The sequence below is a fragment of the Mus musculus genome, chromosome 14 (assembly GCF_000001635.26).
Source record: "Mus musculus strain C57BL/6J chromosome 14, GRCm38.p6 C57BL/6J".
NCBI lineage: Eukaryota > Metazoa > Chordata > Mammalia > Rodentia > Muridae > Mus > Mus musculus.
This window is the reverse complement of record NC_000080.6, coordinates 9871722-9890846: the sequence shown is the minus strand read 5'-3', so window position 1 is coordinate 9890846 and position 19125 is coordinate 9871722. Positions and strand designations below refer to the sequence as shown.

Genomic DNA, 19125 nt, shown 5'->3' with positions numbered 1-19125 from the left:
TACTACAGAGTACTATTCAGTTATTAAAAACGATGATTTCATGAAATTCCCAGGCAAATGTGTGGAACTTGAAAATATCATCCTGAGTGAGGTTTCCCAGTCACAAAAGAACTCACATGATATGCACTCACTGATAAGTGGATATTAGCTCAGAAGTTCGGAATACCCACAATACAAGTCACAGACCATATGAGACCCAAGATGAAAGAAGATCACAGCAAAGTGTGGATGCTATGGTCCTACTCAGTAGTGGGAAAAGAATAATCTCTGGGAAGTAGAGCAAGAGAGGGATCTGTCAGGGAGAGAGGAGGCGGAGGGAAAAGGGGGCGAGTTCAGGTATGGGAGGATATGGGAGAGAAGTACAGAGGGTGGGGAATTAGAAAGTAGGTGTGTAGTAGTGGACAAAGGAACTTTCCAGATGCCAGGGACCCAAGAGTTTCCAAGGCCCAACAGGGAGGACTTTAGCCAAAATACCCAATGAGGGGGACATAGAACCTGTAGAGACCATATCCAGTGGATAAGCACAGCCCTCAGTTGAGGGATGGGGCTCCCCACCTACCTCAAAAGTATTAATCCAGAATTCCTCCTGTCAAAAAAAAAAAAAAATACGGGGACAAAGAGTGAAGCAGAAACTGAAAGAAAGCCCATCCTGAGACTTCCTCACCTAGAGATGCATTCCATCTGCTGACACCAAACCCAGACACTATTGCTGATACCAAGAAGTGCTTACTGACAGCACCTCAGTTTAGCTGTTCCCTGAGAGGCTCTGCCAGAGCTGAATCAATACAGATGTGGATGTACACGGCCAAACATTGGATTGAGCATGGGGACCCCAATGGGGAGTGATGGCAAGGGTGTAGGAGCTGAAGGGGTTTGCAACCTCATAGGAAGCACAACAATATCAACCAACCAGACCCACCTAAGCTCTCAGGTACTAAATATCCATCCAAAGAGTACACAGGATATGTACCAGAGGATGGCCTTATCTGGCATCCCTGGAATGGGAGCCCCTTGGTGCTATGGAGGCTTGATGACCCAGGATAGGGAAACACTAGGCTGCTGAGGCAGGAGTGGGTAGGCAGGTGAGGGAACACCCTCATAGAGGCAGCAGGACTGAGGAGGGGATATATTCAGGTGAAACTGGGATACCATTTGAAATGTAAATAAATAAAATAGCCAATACAAAAATGAAAAAAAAAAGTGGGGCAGTGGTGATGGCACACACCTTTAATCCCAGCATTGGGAGGCAGATTTCTGAGTTCAAGGTCAGCCTAGTCTACAGAGTGAGTTCCAGGATAGCCAGAGCTACCCAGAGAAACCCTCTCTCCAAAAAAATAAATAAGTAAAAGAAGTCCAGATACATAGTAAGATGCTGCCTTGGCTGCTGGCACTTGAGTAATACCCTAGGACTGTAGTTCTATATGTCAAATGCAAAAATGATACCCATCACTACCAGGTCAGAGTCCCAACTGCTAGTCTGAAGGCTCAATGACTTTCTTTCCTCCTTTTTTTCTTTCCTCATCATGCTGTACCATGGTATGACTGACCTGGAAGTCTGGTGTCTGGATTACCCATCATGGGCAGCATTTATTTTTTACCACAATGCCTAGAGTACGTTTAGTGCTAAATAGCTTTTTGTTTCTTTTGCTAGCTCCATCCAATGTGCAGTAGTTGTTTAGAGCACTGTGATAAAGGGGTTTCTCAGGCCTTGCCAGGGAAACATATATTAGTTTTGACTGCCATGAAGGAGGCAAGAAAATTAATGTGTTTGCTGGCATTGTTGCTCCCTCCATTGGGCTGCAAACCCCTTCAGCTCCTTCAGTTCCCTTCTCCAACTCCATCAGGGACCCACAAGCTCAGTCTAATGGTTGGCTGAGAGCTTCCACCTCTGTATATCAGGCTCTAGCAGAGCTTCTCAGGAGACAGCCATATCAGGCTTCCATCAGCAAGCACTTCCCGAACCCATTGGGCTGACCACATATGTGGCAGAGGATGGCCTTGTTAGACATCGGAGTAAAGTCGGAGTAAAGACCCTTGGGCCTGAGGGTGTTCGATGCCATGGTGGGAGGACAGGAGAGGGTGAGTCGGGGAGCACCGTCATAGAGGCAGGGGAGGGAGGATGGGATAGGGGGTTTCCAAAGGGGTAACCTGGAAAGGGGAAAGTATTTGAAATGTAAGTAAAGAAAATATCCAATAAAAAATAGAATATTAGTGTGCATACCAAGAATCTGACATTATTCAATGATAAAGCAATAAAAATATTTTCTCAAGGACTCCCTTTTCCTCTTTCTTAATGATATAGAAGTCATTTCTGGGTCTTATAATGTCTCTGAGTAACCATTAAGAAAATCTATTATTATTGTTATTGTACTAAGTATAGACAACAATATCTGTGGTTTGGATGATTCTGTTTAGGAGAATGTTGGAAGGGAAGATGAACTGTCACTCAAATGTGTCTATCCATCAAACATAAAGACAAAAATGGGACACACAAAATATGAAAATGTTATAAAAATGCTCTCAGAAGTTAAGACTTGGAGAATGTTGGGATTGAAGAAATATCATATACCTTACAGCTGAAAGTTTTAAGACTCATCACTGATGAAAGAAGTTTAATAACCACAGCAAGTATTTAGTGTAAAAACCATTTCCAAAATGCTATAAATAAGTTTTACATCTAATGTGGATCAGAGAGTAATACTAAGAATTTGTAATTTACTGGAGAGCTTCTAAAAATAAAACATGTAATAAAAATGGATTGTCAGTAGCTAGACATGTCTGTACATACTGTCAGTATATACATACAGTATATACATACTGTCAGTAACCAGACATGCCTATGCACACTGTCACATAGATTGTAAGTAACCAGACATGTCTATACATACTGTCGTACCAGCACCACACGCGTGAAGAAAGAGGCCCTGAGCAGCTAAGCTCAGAGCCTGTCAGAGTGAAGTGGGACCCCCAACTCCAGCGATTGTCATAGTTCTTCATTACATTCAGAGAAGTAAATGGATTTGAACTTTAGGATTTTTTTCATTCAGTTTAAGAGCTCCTTTGCAAGAGTTCAAGGCGACACTATTACTGATGCTGTGATGTGCTTATAGCATAGCTGGCCTCTGGGAGGCCCAACAAGAAGCTGACTGAGGCAGATGCAGATACTTACATCCAACCATTGGACTGAAGTCGGCGACCCTTGTGGTTGAATTAGGGAAAGGATGTAAGAAGCTGAGGAAGAAGGCGACCTCATAGAAAGACCAGCAGTCTCCACTAACCTGGACCCCAGAGATCTCTCAGACACTGAGCCACCAACTAGGCAGCATACAGGAACTAATCTGAGGCCCCTGACATATACATAGCAGAGGACTGCTTGATCTGGCCTCAGTGAGAGTAGAGGAGCCTAACATTGGAGAGACTTGAGGCCCCAGGGCGTGGGAAGGCCTGGCAGGGAGTAGGGTATGTGTGTGGGTGTGAGAACATCCTCTTGAAGACAGGGCAGAAGAGGAATGAGATGAGGAACTGTGGGAGGGAGGACCATGAGGGGGAACTGTAAAAAAAAAGTAATTTTTAAAAAGCCCCCCCCCCCACACACACACAAAAAGAGCCCCTTTGCATTAGATCTTCAGTAAAGCTGGTCAAAGCAACCTAGGCTCCCCATCCCCCACACTATCTAAAGGATCTGTGCTGACAGGTAATAACGTGGAAGGAGAAATGGGAAAATGAGAGGTCACAATGTAAGAAGATGAGAGTTGGGGGCAGGGGTGGCAGTCAGATGTCCTAAAACTGGGGTAACACCCCAAATAAAGACAGACTCAACTAGCATTTCTGTTCCATACACTTAATAAAAGGTTTCAGTCATACTTTATTGAAAGAATAAATGTAGCCTTTTCATAGCTCACTCCTGGAAAGAAATACTTTTAAATAGTATTTTAATTTTTTGTTGTGTGTATGTTTGCTATGTGTACATACACAGGTACATGTAATGTAAGTGCAGATGTGTTCAAAGCATGGCACATGTGACAATCAGAGGAATATCTCTGCTGTGAGTCCTTTCCTTCCACCTTCTTTTTTTTTTCCTTATTGTATACTTTATTTAAAGCTACAAAATGATAAACAATTAGCAGATAGATGATAACTGGGTAACATTAGTTAGCTGTTTAAACCTTGACATATTCACAAGCTCCCAGATCCTTGTACAGCACCAACATTTTAGTCTATGTAGTCAAAGTCTTCTGGAATTCCAAAGTTTTTATCAATTTTACTTTCTTCAAACCCAAATTTTCTTTTGGCCCAGGATTTTATTGCAAATATGTTATCAGTCCATCGATTGGCGGCTTCTTTAGCTACTTTATTTGCTTCACGAATCTCTTCCACAACCTGTGGGTCACATTCTCGATATTTTTCCACTTCTGCCTTAAGTTGTTGCCTTTAGTCTCGAAATGAAGAAAGTTCTTTTGCAAACATGGTTCGTTCTTGCGTCTCTTGCCGGCCAACTCTTGCTTTCTCAATGCTCTTCTGTAAGTCTGCATGCTTCTGGCTTCCCTCTGACAGCTGAGAGTTCAGAGCCTCCAACTTGTGCTTCCTGGCATGAAGAGCCTTGCTCGGAAAAGCCCAGTAGTAATTGGACGTCCCGATCCTCTCGCAGTCAACCATACCGTCATCCACTAGGCATCCTTCACTGACATGGCGGTTATGCCTTTCTCTTTGGGAGCAAGCTTCTCCAGGTCTTTCAGCTGGAATACATCTTTTGTCTCAAAAAATATCTCCATCATCCGGGTTCTCTTTTCCTCCCCACTCAGTCCTCTTTTCTTTGACATGCTGCGCGAGGCAGCCTCCCTGTTTGAGTCTGGCGCCAACAACCGCGTGGGGTGGGAAGGACCTGAGGAAGTCTCCTTCCACATTCTTTGAGGCAGGGTCTGGATTTCTCTCCATTACATAATCCATGCTATCTGGCCCAGGACCTTGGGGGATTCTCCTGACTGCCTTCCATGTTGCTGAAGGTGTTCTGGATATACAGTGTTGGGGCCCGGAAGCCCCTGGAATCCTGTCCCAGGGCCCTTATCTAACATTCTTTTGCTTCTTCCACTATCTTGCTTCTGTTCTGTAATTGACTCCTGCATTTCACAATGAGGGCATTGCTTTCATTTTATAATGAGGGCACTCCTTTCAGGACCTTTCTACAATGGGGGCATTCCTTTGACCTTAACGTGTTAGCTAGCACTACCAGTTTGGTCTGTGTACCTGAGCAAATTCTGCTCGCAGTTTTCAGCTTTAAAAGCCCCCCATTTTCCTTGAATAAACAAGGCTTGAACTAAACTTTTGTCTTGCCTCCTTCCTTCATGTTTTCTGATCCCAAAATTTGTCATTGTAGCCCCCTTCCCTCAAGAACCCTGTTGTTTAAGTAATGCAGGCCAGGGCAATAGAGATGTGAGGTACCATATCAGGCTTCACGTGGGTGCTGGGCATATCCTGTCAGGGCTTGTATAGTAAGCATTATACAGTAAGCTTTTCTGCCACTGAGCCACAGCCCCTGTGAAGAATATTTCCTCCAAGAGTGTGGGGTTTCTTATGAAAGCAGCAACAAGTCAGGACTCAGCTTATTTAAATATAAGTAACTAAATGAAAATGTACTCTGCTCAACAACAACACCAGCAGCAATAAGTATTGCAGTTCTATATCCCTAATCTAAATAAAATATATTACCAGATAAACCCATTATTCTTCACTCATTCAAGAACAAAGTTCATGCCTTCTTAGGGGGAAACCTGTGGATGCTTAATTCCTGAGTTTGAAAGTTCCCAGTGTAGCATTATTCAAATCTTTGAGTGACAAATCGTAAGGCTAGTAAAAATTTATTTTCAGAAATGAGTCATAATTATGATAATTTTTCTTTCTTACAGAATTCAAATCAATGTCTACTTAATGCTCAATAATTTCAGTCCCATACAACCTAAAGTAAATGATGTGAGAACATTTCATACCGAGAGTTTTTCAACAAGTGGTCTATAAATGAGCATTTAAATGAATTAGTGAATAAAAATCCATAAACTGAAAAGTCAAGAGAACAGATTAAAGCCAAAACACCTTTAAGAATTTTGTGTTGTTCCACTTTTCATTCAATAAATATTCATTAACTAAAAACATTATTTGGGAAATATTGAGACAAAAGGAAAAGACTATAAATACAATTATACACATACTATATATATTCCCCCCTTGATCAAAAATTTCAGACAGTGAGCCAGAAGAAAAGAAAGTAACACATTCAAATGAAATTTCTTTCTTTTTTTCTTTTTTGTATTACTGAAGACTGAAGCTAGAGCCTTGTACATCCTGACCAAGTGCTCTACTGAAGTGCTTTCTCTTCAGTCTTTTGCTTTTCTTCTGAGACAAGGTCTCATTTGTAGCTCAGGCTTGTCATGCAGCTATATAGCCAATGTAGCCTGCCTGTCTTACTTGCAAGGCTCCTCAACAGCCTCTTAAGGGTTGGAATTACTTGTATGTGAAAACAGACCTGACTATATTTTTTTGTTTGTTGATTGGTTTTCTTCTGTGTTTTGCTTTGGTTTGGAGTTCTATAAAGTTAGGAGTTGAACCCAGAGCTTGCCAAGATGGGCAAGTCTTCTACCACTGAACTCAATCTCCAGCCCTGATGCAAATTAACTATTGTAGAATAAATAATAGATGAGAAAGCGTAAATAGAATGTGTCAGAAGAAAACACATTCAAAGCTAAACTTGCTAAGCTGTAAGTGTATTTGGCTCACAAAATACAAAATTTGATTCTTAAAAGAGTCTAGGCCTTCAGCAGCCTGGGCCAATTGTTTGCATTTATCCTATAAGCAGACAGAAACTGCTAAAACATTTCAGGCAGTGGGAGCTCCAGGCTGACTGGGGAATCTGGGTTCTGTTATAGAAAGATTATTCTAAATGCTTGGTAGAAAGATTCATGCAAAACAAGGATAACTTCATGAGGCCATTGAGCGTGTCGTCCTGGGACATAAGGCAAGAGATAGAAAGCAGGACTGTGGTGATGGGAAATAGACACATAGGGAATCTGGGGCACACTTCTGAGGTAGGAGCTAACAGGTAAAGTTGTCACATCATTCAGGGAGGACTTAAGGATTTGAGCTTCAATTTGAATGGTGAGTAATGTAAAATAGGGGTTTAAGCACAGACTGCAATGAAGGCTTCATTAACACACAATTCCTCTTTACAGAATCTATTGATTTCCTCAGCTGTAACTAATGTAGACTCCCCTAACTTGAATCTGCAGACAGGCTCCAGGGTTTCTTCAACTCTAGAATGTTTGGAGGCCATCAAAATGGCTCATTGAATAAAGGTGTTTGCTGTCAACCCTTATGACCAATTTTGGTTCCCATAATCCAAATGGTAAAAGGAAAAAACCAACTCATACAGGGTGTGTGCACATACTTGTGAGTGCTCACACACACACACACACACAATGTAATAAAATATTTAAAACTGTTTGGGAAATGCTGTGTGCATGTGTGTATATACGTTTATTGTTTTCCTGTGACCTACAATTTGTTTAAAAACACAAAAATCAGAGCCACCAAAGCCTACCTAAGTCTCATTGATTTAGATTAGCAACCTCCCTCTACAATTTTTTATTGGTTATTTTATATATCTACATTCCTGGATATAGTTTTATCTTCCTTTCCGGTTTCCCCTCTGCAAACACCCTACCTCATCCTCCTCCCCATTTCTATAAGGGTAATCCCCCACCCACCTACCCATTCCTGCCTCACTACCCTAGCATTCCCCTATGCTGGAGCATCAAGGCTCCAAAGACTAAGGGCCTCTCCTCCCATTGAGGCAAGATAAGGCAATCCTCTGCTACATCTGCAGCTGGAGCCATGGGTCCCTCCATGCCAGCTCTGGGGAGTGGTGGGAGGGGAGGATGTCTAGTTGGTTGATATTGTTGCAAACCACTTCAGCTCATTTAGTCCTTTCCATAACTCCTCCATTGGGGGCTCCATGCTCAGTCCAATGGTTGGCTGCAAGCATCACCATCTGTATTAGTCAAGATTTAAAAAGCTTAAATTTGGAGTAGAGCCCAGTTGTAGAACATGTGAGGTCCTGTATTCAGTCCCTATCATCCAGTTGCTCCCAAGTGAGGTCCTGCATTCAGTTCCTATCATCCAGTTGCCCCAATCGCAAAACTGTTGGCAAAGCCAGTTTATCCACAAACATTTACAAATAGGCACAGAATTTTGATGTGGACTCTAATAGAGCTACTCACAAAAAATAAGGGGAAGGAAAAGGTTCTTTCTGTGTGTGAGCCATATGCCAGAATCCAACCAGATGACCCCTCCACAAAAGGCAAGCAGTAGAATTTTAATGGACTAACACGAAAGACATTTTAATCTGATTGAATAGTGAACAATTTAGGATACTTTTCCTTTAAGAAAAGCCAGCTGGACACAAAACGATGACTATTTAAATTGTTCAAAACTAAAGAACAAACTATACCATTTACAAAAAGAATGTAGAATATTCTATCAGACACAAACAAAATGAAAACTCTCAGCAGTGAATTATTTCCAAATATTTCCCAAAGAGGAAACAAATGGTGTCTATATGTCACTATGGGAGCTTTGAGTACAGAATGTTTTAATGGGGCTGACTTGGAAAGAACTATGCTATCGGAATGGAAGAAAGCAGGCCCCTCCATACAGCAGCTTTTGGGTGACCAAAGCTCCTCACTTACCAGTTAGTCTTCAAGGTCTGTAAATGGAAAGACAACAACAGTGGTTTTGCTACATGCTTATAGTTTTCTCCTAATAAAGCCAATTACCAGTGACCCACCACCATCTCTAAAATAATAATAGAAAAAGAAATGTGGTCACTAATTCTGGGCTCCAATCAAGAAACACCACTTCTATTTCTTAAGCAGGGCTCACTTTCCCAAATACCTTAAATTGTCTTTCCAAAGCTGGATTCATAGTTATACCTGCTTCATTAGGGTATGGTCTCTGTACCCACTCCCTGCTAAGTAATAACATATTTCATACCATAAAGTAAAAGCTGGAAAAAATGGCTATTTTTTTTAAGTCAATGGAAATAAATTCCACCAAAGACTTTCCTCTACTCAGTAAAACTCTTTGCAACCATTTGTAAACTAGTGATTTTACCATATTGTTTAGAGCTACATTAGTGACCAGTGCCGACTAAAACCTTGAGTCTGTATTTTCACACTTGGCCACCCATCCAGGTTCATGTCCTGATTTGATCCCTGTCTGTCATTTTCTTAATCGTCATTAAGCTTTATTGGAACAGGAAATTATTCCTTTTATTTTCATTTACGTTCTTTCCAGTTCCAAATGAATGAAACATACATGGTTTTTGTTTTTATTTTTGAATCTGCAAATGGGTATTTTATTTTATTTTTTTTAAATTAATTTATTTTGTACACACCATGTTTTATTCACTCCACAGCCACCCTCTGACTGTTCCACATCCAATACCTCCTCCCCATGCCCCTGTCTCCATGTGGATGTCCCCATCCCCAACCCTACCTGACCTCTAAACTCCCTGGGGCCTCCAGTCTCTTGAGGGTTAGGTGCATCATCTCTGAATGAACAGAGACCTGGAAGTCCTCTACTGTATGTGTGTTGGGGGCCTCCTACCAGCTGGTGTATGCTGCCTGTTTGGTGGTCCAGTGTTAGAAAGATCTCGGGGGTCCAGATTAATTAAGACTGCTTCCTCCTACAGGATCACCCTTCTCCTCAGCTTTCAGCCTTCCCCAATTCAACAACAGGGGTCAGTTGCATCCTTCCATTGCTTGGGTGCAAATATCTGCATCTGACTCTTTCAGCTGCTTGTTAGGTCTTTCTGAGGGCAGCCATTATAGATCCCTTTTTGTGAGCTCTCCATAGCCTCAGTAATAGTGTCAGGCCTTTCGACCTCCCCTTGACCTGGATCCCACTTTGGGCCTGTCACTGGAACTTCTTTTCCTCAGGCTCCTCTCCATTTCCATCCCTGTAATTCTTTCAAACAAGAACAATTATGGGTCAGAGATGTGACTGTGAGATGGCAACCCCATCACTTTATGTCCTGTCTCCCTACTAGAGGTGGGTTCTATAAATTCCCTCTCCTTACTGTCTGGAATTCCATTTAAGGTCCCTCCCTTTGAGTCCTGGAAGTCTCTCACCTCCCAGGTCTCTAGTGCATTCTGGAGGGTCCTACCAACTTCCTATCTCCTGAGGTTGCCTGTTTCCATTCTTTCTGCTAGCCCTCAAGGCTACAGTGCCTTTCCCTTACCCAATATGAGATCAGGTTCCCCTCTCCCTACCACTCCCCCACCATGTCCACTTTCCCTCCTATGTCTCTCCCTCCCTCCCCACTTGTGACTGCTTTCTTCTCTCTCCCAAGTGGGACGGAGGCATCCTCACTTGGTCACTTCATCTTGTTGACCTTTTTGAGTTCTGTGGAATGTATCTTGCTTTTTGATTTTTTTTTTTTTTTTGCCAATAACCACTTATTATTGAGTGCATACCATGCACATCTCTTGTTTCTGAGTTACCTCACTTCGGATGATATTTCCTAGTTCCATCCATTTGCCTGCAAAACTCAGGATGTCTTTGTTCTTAATAGCCAAATAGTATTCCATTGTGTAAATGAACCACATTTTCTCTATCCATTTTTCTGTTGTCGGACATCTAGGTTGTTTCCAGTTTCTGATTATCACAAATAAAGCTGCTATGAACATAGTAGAACATGTGCCTCTGTGGCATGGTGGGGCATTTTTGGGGTATATTCCCAAGAGTGATATAGCTGGGTCTTCAGATAGATCTATTTCCAGTTTTCTGAGGAACCTCCAAATTAATATCCAGAGTGGTTGTACCAGTTTACAATCTCACCAGCAACGAAAAAGTGTTCCTCTTTCTCCACATCCTCCGTAACATGTGTTGTCACCTGAGTTTTTGATCTTACCCATTCTGATTGGTATAAGGTGGGTTGTCAGGGTCATTTGATTTGCATTTCTCTGATCACTAAGGACTTTGAACATTTCTTTAGGTGCTTCTCATTCATTCCAGATTCCATAGTTGTGAATTCTCGGTTTAGTTTTATCCCCCACTTTTTTGATTGGGTTGTTTGTTTTTTAGGTGATTTATTTCTTGAGTTCTTTATGTATTTTGGATATTAGCCCTCATTATCTCTCAATAGGAGAGATCTCCCATGCTCATCGAGTGGAAGAATTATCATAGTAAAAATGACCATCCTAGCTAAGGCAATCTACAGATTCAGTGCAATCCTCATCAAAATCCCAACACAATTATTCAAAGACATGGAAAGAGCCATTCTCAAATTCATCTGGAAATGCAAAAAAACCCAGAATAGTGAAATCAGTTCTTAACAATAAAAGAAGAGCTGGCAGAATCACCATCCCTGACCTCAAGCTTTATTACAGAGCAACAACAACAACAACAACAACAACAATAATAATAATAATACCTGCATTTATTGGTACAGAGACAGACAGGTCAATCAATGGAATAAAATCAAAGACCCAGAAATAAGACCATACACTTACAGTCACTTGATCTTTGACAAAGACACCAAAAATATACAATGGAAAAAAGAAAGCATCTTCAATAAATGGTGCTCTTTCAACTGGCTGTCTGTATGTAGAAGAATAAAAATAGACCCATATTTCTCACTTTGTACAAACCTCAAGTCCAAGTGAATCATGGACCTCAACATAAAACCAGATCCAGTGAATCTAATAGAAGAGAAATTGGGAAAGATCCTTGAACTAATTGGCACACGGGGAAATTTCCTAAATAGAACTACAATGGCTCAAGCTCTAGTATCAACAATTGATAACCCTTCTGGTCGGCGCCAGTACCAGGTCACCTTGGGTGTGGAATCGGTGGACACTCCAAGGTTCTTATTGACTATTATAACACCTATATGACCATACAGTTTTCTGTTCTAGATCTCCTGCCTTAACCTCCTGTGTGCTGGGATTATAAGCATGAGCCACCATGCCCAGTGTAATCTAAAGCATTTCCTTTAGAAGATTTGTCCTATAGAGTGTTCGTTAAGTCATTTATGAAACAACAGGTTTAAGAGAGGCAAGTAACTTTGTAGACAGAAGCAACTGCCCAATAGCCTATCTTCTTGAGACTTATTCTTTGAAAGAACTGACTCTGACATTTTTCTCTGACCTCCACATGTACAGTGGTACCAATGCACCTGTATTTCCACAGCATACACATACATACACACAAAATTAGTAAAAATAATAATTTTAATTTTATAGTCATGCAAATTTGAGAAATACTACTTAGTGTAATTTCTTTTGGAAGAACACAATTAACTCTCCTGATGACGTTGAGGAAAGCTATATTGTATTAGAACTAGTGTTTTACAGTGTTACTGGACTGCAAGAAATTTGTATCAAGAAAAGTATCGAGGAATTAACATTTTTCCATAACACTGTAGTAGGGGCACAGTGTGTACATGTAGACCTGCTCACTGTTGGAAACATGGTGATGCAATAAGTAATTGTGCTTCATGGCCCCTGTCATGCTTTTCACTTAATACCTTGAACATTCATTAGAACTCCTGGGGCTTCCAAACATGAAAACAGAAAAGTGGTTGTGATAGTACCTACCTCTATCACTGACTGTCCCTAGGACATAACACACAGTGTACATACTTCTGATATTGTTTGCTTTTTCACAGCTGAACAGTTTAATGTACACATATTTCCCCAATGTGATACTAGCACATCAGTCAATATAAGATTCCTTTCTGTTGAAAATTCATAGATGTAAAATTTAAGCCAAATACTACACCAGAATGTAATATAGGTACACTTTCCCCTGCCATTTCTATTTTATTTAAAGCTCCCTTAATTTCTCTGCGAACGTCATTCTCACTTTTGAGCCTTCAGAGCCATGTGGAAGTTTGAGGCTGACACAAAGCACACTAATTAGACAAGGCTATCTTCACACTGTCCACATGACTGTGGCCTCATTTTATCTTTGTCCCAGGACAGAAGTTGAGATAATAGATACTTGTGAATGACTTACCCTGATGTGTGCACAGCAGTATATCATGACCTTAATCACAATCTTCTCAATTGATCACATTCTACACATCCATTTGCTCTAAGTTACATGTCAACCATTTATGTCTACTGCCATTGAGTGTGCTGTTAATTCTTCATTGAGCTACTGTAATGTTTATGTTGGTGTTCAATAAAGGTGTGGTCTAAATCATCAACATGCTGCACTCCTTCATTTCAGCATGTAATCATATTTATTAAATTTTAGTTACCAGTTTTACTTTCCAATTTGAAAATTCACTGAAGTACCTGGATTGCCAAGAGCATATTATCCACTTTGTTTCAAAGCTCTGTAAGTGTGCTACTTAAACCAAGTGCTTTGATTCTTCTCTTTAAAAGGGTGTGTTCTTTCAAGTGTCATTAAGATTAATTTAATACCTCTGCAAGAAACTCTGCATAATGGTGAGTACCTGTAATACCAATGACTCAGAAAGCTGAGGCAGGAGAACCACAGACCCACAAAGGTTTGAGAGCAACTTAAGTAACTTAAAAAGACTAAAGTAAAATTATAAAGGGTTGGATATGTAGGTCAGTGAAAAAGTGCCTTAACTGTTTTTCACATCCATCATAATCTCAAAAACAAGGAAAGGAGGAAGGAAGAGTAGGAGTAAGGTAGAAAGAGAGGGAGGGAAGGTGGATAAGGGAAGAAATTATATTTCAGTTAGGGTTTCTATTGATCCAATGAAACACCATGTCCAAAAAGAAAATTGGAGAGAAAAGACTTTATTTGGTTTACACTTCCATTATGCTGTTCATAATTGAAGGAAATCAGGACAGCAACTCAAACAGGGCAGAATCTTGGAGGCAGTAGCTGATGAAGAAGGCATAGAGGATGCTGTTTATTGACTTGACTCACATGGCTTGCTCAGCCTGATATCCTACAGAATCCAGGACTATTAGCATAGGGACAGCACCATCCACAATGGGCTGGGCTCTCCCCATTTGATCGCTAATTGAAGAAATGTCTTAAAGCTGGGTCTTATGGAGACATTTCCTCAACTGAGTCTTTTCCTCTCTGGTGACCCTAGCTAGTGTTGAGTCCCAATTCCAGCCAGGACAGATGGGATGGAATGGAGGGAAAGAAAAAGGTGGGGAAGGAAGAAAAGAAGAAAGAAGAAAGGAAGAGAGACCTCTGAAGATGGGGTGAGGGAATGCAAAGATGAGGATAAGTAACAAATTCTACAGGATGAAAACCTCTTGCTTATTATTAACCTACATGAGGTATGTAGTATTAATGAATACTAATTCTTTTATTGGCTCCAAAGAATAACTTTTTATCATATTATTTAACACCTCCTTGCTGCACATTCATCTGTATACATGCTAATAAGCCTCACCAACACTAGTGATATGGTAATTTGATTTAATTGTTGACTTTTACATTTTTAATCTCTAGAACATATCAAATAAAAAATAAACAAATGGAGCTGGACCTAAACACTGTTAAGAATGTTTGCTGTCCCATTTAATTATCCCAGTTAATATATTTTAATTTTTCTATCGTGATTATATATTTAAATATGTGTTACAGAAATGCCTTCGAAAAGTTTCTTAAATCCATCAGTAATTAGCCTTGATGAGCAAAATTCAAACTTAACAAATTTATTCCAAATGTAGCAACATAACAATCATTTGATATCTCTGGACCAAGAGTCTCACTTTGCATTTTTTTTTCCTTTACTCTCAATCCAGACAGACCTCTGATTTTTGTAGCTTTGGAAACAGCAGAAGAGGTCTCAGAAATAGTGTGGAGTTTTCATGCTTGGTGCCCATAGTAATTGGTAGCAATTGGCTACAGGATGTTGTTAATAAGATTCTGTACCTCTGCTTTGAGAAGAGATCGCTGCTGTTGACATCTGCTGAGGTTTAGCAGTAGAAATGGGCGCAGAGTTGTAGCATTTTGCTCCTTCCCATTTCATGGAAAGAGGTTTGGGCTGCAAAGTTGAACATCCTGGATTTCAGTGCACGTTGTGCTCCTCAGTAACTTTGTGACTTTGAAGAAGTCAATTAGCTTTATTTTTAAATTTTTCTCTCCTCTCCTCTCTCTCTCTCTCTCTCTCTCTCTCTCTCTCTGTATGTGCAGGTACCCATGTTGAGGGAAAAAGACAATTTTGGGTAATGGTCCTTCCCTTCCACCTAATTTGAGAAAGGGTCTCTTACTATTCTACCAGTGAATACCTCATGCGAGGTGAACTTTGAAGTTCCAGGGTTTCTCCTGTCTCTGCCTCCTATCTCTCTGGAGTGATGAATTTACAGATTCATGCTGTCTTATGCAAGTTTGTGTAGTTTCTGGGAATATGAACCAAGATTTCATGCATGACTGGATAGGATTTTCCTAGTAAGTTATCTCCAGTATCTAACACCATGTTGGCATCCAACAAAACAGGTATTATAGTAATTAATGTTTCATATTGTCTTGTCTTAATTATGAATTCCTACTAAGATATTGAAGGGATGAGTGCAGTCATTTAATTTAATCAAATTTCCAGAAATTACCTTCAGTGACCCTAGCGAAGTAGGTAGTTGATTATCGTAATGGGCCCAATGTGCATGTCTCCTCAAACCCGTTCTCAAGTTCACTGTGTTCTTTCCACTCCTTTTATTAACACTGATTTTATTTTCTGCATTGTACCTGGTTGGCTTGTGATTTACCCCCCCCCCCCAATGTGAAGTTATTTAACCCTTAAGAGACCTTAGAGAGTCTACATCTTGTTTAGAATGGAGTATCAAGGAAAATTAAAAGACTAACTTTGCCCCAATGCCAGTCATCTTCCAATCAAATAGTGACATCAATGAGTGCAGGTTAGACTTAAAGCAAAAACCACATAGAGAATCATGGTGACAAATATATCCATCTCATGTTGTGCCCTCCCCAGCCTTCAGCAGGCTGAACAGACCTTCAGTGCTTTCCACAATGAACCTTGATGACCCAGTTGGAGTCATCTGCCTTGCTGCACCTGCAACTTCCTATAGGAACTTAGAAAACTAGACTTCCCACTGAGCTTGCTTTGCAACATAATCCAGCTGAAACAAATGATAGGGTCTGTGGGCTTGCCCTATATAAACACAGTGCTGAATATTAAACTTGGAGCCTTGATCAGAGCCTTGTCTTGGCTTCATTCTTCTCTCATACCCCGTCCTTTTCATTTCCATCCCCCTTTTCAGGTAAACCCAGTCTCCATGGCCACTGGATGGCTACAGGTGGCACCCCACGTTGGGTGCCACCTGTTGTGGGAAATATTAATAAATGAACCTGCCAGCTCTCCGTGTTCCTGCTTCTCTCAACCTGCCAACTCCCTGGTGAGGCCAGACTCTGCCCCCACACTTCTGCCACTGGCAACTCTCTCCAGATAGCCCCCACAGATTTCTGCTCACTTGATCCTGAGTAAAGCAAAACTCTTGAACCTTATAATTAACCAACCAGATTTATGTATCCATACATTCTCAATTTACAAGATACCAATACAATAATTTCAGAGCCTGTTGATAATTTAAAAGCTTTATACCAATTATTCTAAACTTATGATAGCATAACTACCTGTGACTGGTGAAAGTCACGTTAGTTCATGTCCACTACCATCTTGGCCTTCCTCCTCTCTCCTGAGATGCTGTCTCTTAACTCTGCCCCCCTTTTCCCTGTCCAGTCATAGGCCTCCTGCTGCCCTAATATAATTGGACAGTGAAAATCCTGGAACATCAAGTGATACTAAGCTCTTCCCAGGTCATATTTCATGCAGTAGTTGAAATTTGTTATAGGCATTTAAAAAATCACTTCATGGCTATCTTGGGGCTAGATAGTCTGTGATAGACGTTGAAAGTTGGTGTTAGCAGTCAGCTGAGATGCCATGTTCCCTAGCATTATGCAGTAAATTAGCTGAAGTTGTTAACAATTAGTTGGTCTGAGCATACTCAAAGTGTTTGTGATGTATGCCAAAAAGGTGGCTCATTAGCAAATGATGTGTACAGGGATAATACATACACATATACACACAAACATACAATGGTGTTGCATAGCTGCTGTGGCAGAGGGTCTTCACCAAATGAGATTGGTGTAAGCCTATTTATCTTTTTAATGATGTATTACTACTATTAATAGTTCTTAAAAGTAATGAATGTATATGTTACATGACCTGGGGTTAGGTATACAAAAGACAAAGTTTGGGAGTCATTTTTATTAAATTCCCTCCATCTTTTCACTTGTTAAATATTGGGTCAAGTTATTTGTTACCATTTGAAAAGCAAAGTTGATAAATAGTGGTTTATGGCATTGACAAGGAAGACTTGTGTGCTACAGTATTACAGCTCTGTCTCTCTAGTTTCCACTTTGAGGAGTTGCTTACATGAGATGCTAGTCTTCCTCTAGCTGGTTGATCCATGCAGACAAGGCCCACAGTTGCTGGAAACTGCATTGTTGTTATCTGGCTATTGTTTGATAAATAGGCTTACAGGATAGTATAATTTAAAATATAAGGAGGCTTCTCCCTTGTACCTCAGGGAGAAAGTATGGAAGAAGATATGGAAAACTTCAGCTGGGTGATCAGGGGATGTGAAAATGCTCATAAACAGCCTGGGAAGGTCAGCAGTAGGCAGTACAGTGGTGGAAACCACAGATGGTGGCCTTGGAACCTTCAAGGTCTCACACTGCTCAGCCAGATCTGCCCACCTGTGAAGCCCTGAATGGTGAAGAGTGAGAAGAAGGTAGCAAAGGATCCAGAATGGTTCTAGTCTTTGTTCCTGATACAGAAAGCAGGAAGAACGGATGCTTCTCTGTTAATTGCACCTTAGGGTTTGTTCATATCTGGGATATGACACTGAACTTCTCTCAAGAGGCACAGTAATGTCCAAAGGCTGTTCAGAGCACTTGTATATGGATGTGATGTTGGAGAATTACAAACATGTACTTGTTATAACCCCATGATTTTCCTACCTGTGAGCAACAGCAGGATGTCTGAGAAGGAGAATGGCTCATTTTCTAGATATGGCCTCCTCAAAAAAATCTCTATGCTACCCACTGTGACACTGCTGTACATGGTCTGGGGTTCTGGCTGCTGCTCCAGGCTGTGTTGATGCCCATGAACTGTGTTGCTATCAGAGGTCATTTGAATGTCCACCATTGCTACTATTGCCTTGTTAATGTCTGTGGTCTGTGCTGCCATCTGAGCTCATGTTAATGCCCATAATCTGAGATGCTGCTTGGGGTCTTGTTGGCAGCTGTGGTCTGTGCTAACACCTGAAATTCTGTTGATATTTGTGGTCCATACTACTACCAGAGGATATGTGGATCTCCATGGCCTGGGCTCCATCCTGAAGTCATAATGATCTCGATGGTCTGTGATGCAACTGGAGACAATATGGTTGTCCAGTGGTCCACAGGAAACCATATGGAAGTCCATGATCTTCCTGTTATGGTCGGGAAAGCTTCTGTTGCAGGTATTGATGACTCTAGACTCATTCTTGGAAATGAGAAATAATGAAGCTTTCTTCAACAAACTCTTCCCTGCCCCTAACAGAAAGAAGCAGTCTCTACAGAATGTCATTTAAGAGAGTCCTTAAAAACTTTGAGAGATGCTGAAGTGTAGCTGTTTACAATTGATGGCTTCTGATGGGGGCATGGGAAAGGACTCAGTTATTTTTACCGGATAATGGGGTGTTTAGCCACTGGAAGTGTGACCATGCTCCAATGAGTATATGGGCAACACAAATTGGACTTGATATATTTTGGGGATGGGGCACAAAGGTGGGAGAACGGACCTGGGATAAATGTGAAATGAGGGTGATCAGGGTGCAATGTGTGAAATTCTCAAATAATCAGTAAAAATACTAAGCTGGAAAAATAGGGAGGAGAAAGATAGGCAAAGGTCCCTCTTGATGAACAGAAATCATCTCTGGGGGGTGGGGGGGTAGATTTTGGCAATCTACTTAAAAGTAGAAAGCAAATTCTTTATTTCTAAGTGTTTTGTTGACCTATGATAATCAAACTCCCCTGCTAGAGGATAATTATCTTTATTAGTATCAGATGCCC

The 19125-nt window shown here is 40.9% G+C and overlaps 1 protein-coding gene and 1 pseudogene across 8 annotated transcripts in view; one reads left to right on the top strand and one right to left on the bottom strand.

The window, feature by feature from the left end:
• The window catches only part of Fhit (fragile histidine triad gene), a 1611970-nt gene that overhangs the window by 1271215 nt on the left and 321630 nt on the right, over nucleotides 1-19125 (top strand). The gene's annotated exons all lie outside the window — the stretch shown is intronic.
• On the bottom strand, nucleotides 3979-6752 carry Mnd1-ps (Mnd1 retrotransposed pseudogene; annotated as a pseudogene). The gene has a single exon (NR_030680.1). The product of NR_030680.1 is annotated as an Mnd1 retrotransposed pseudogene (transcript).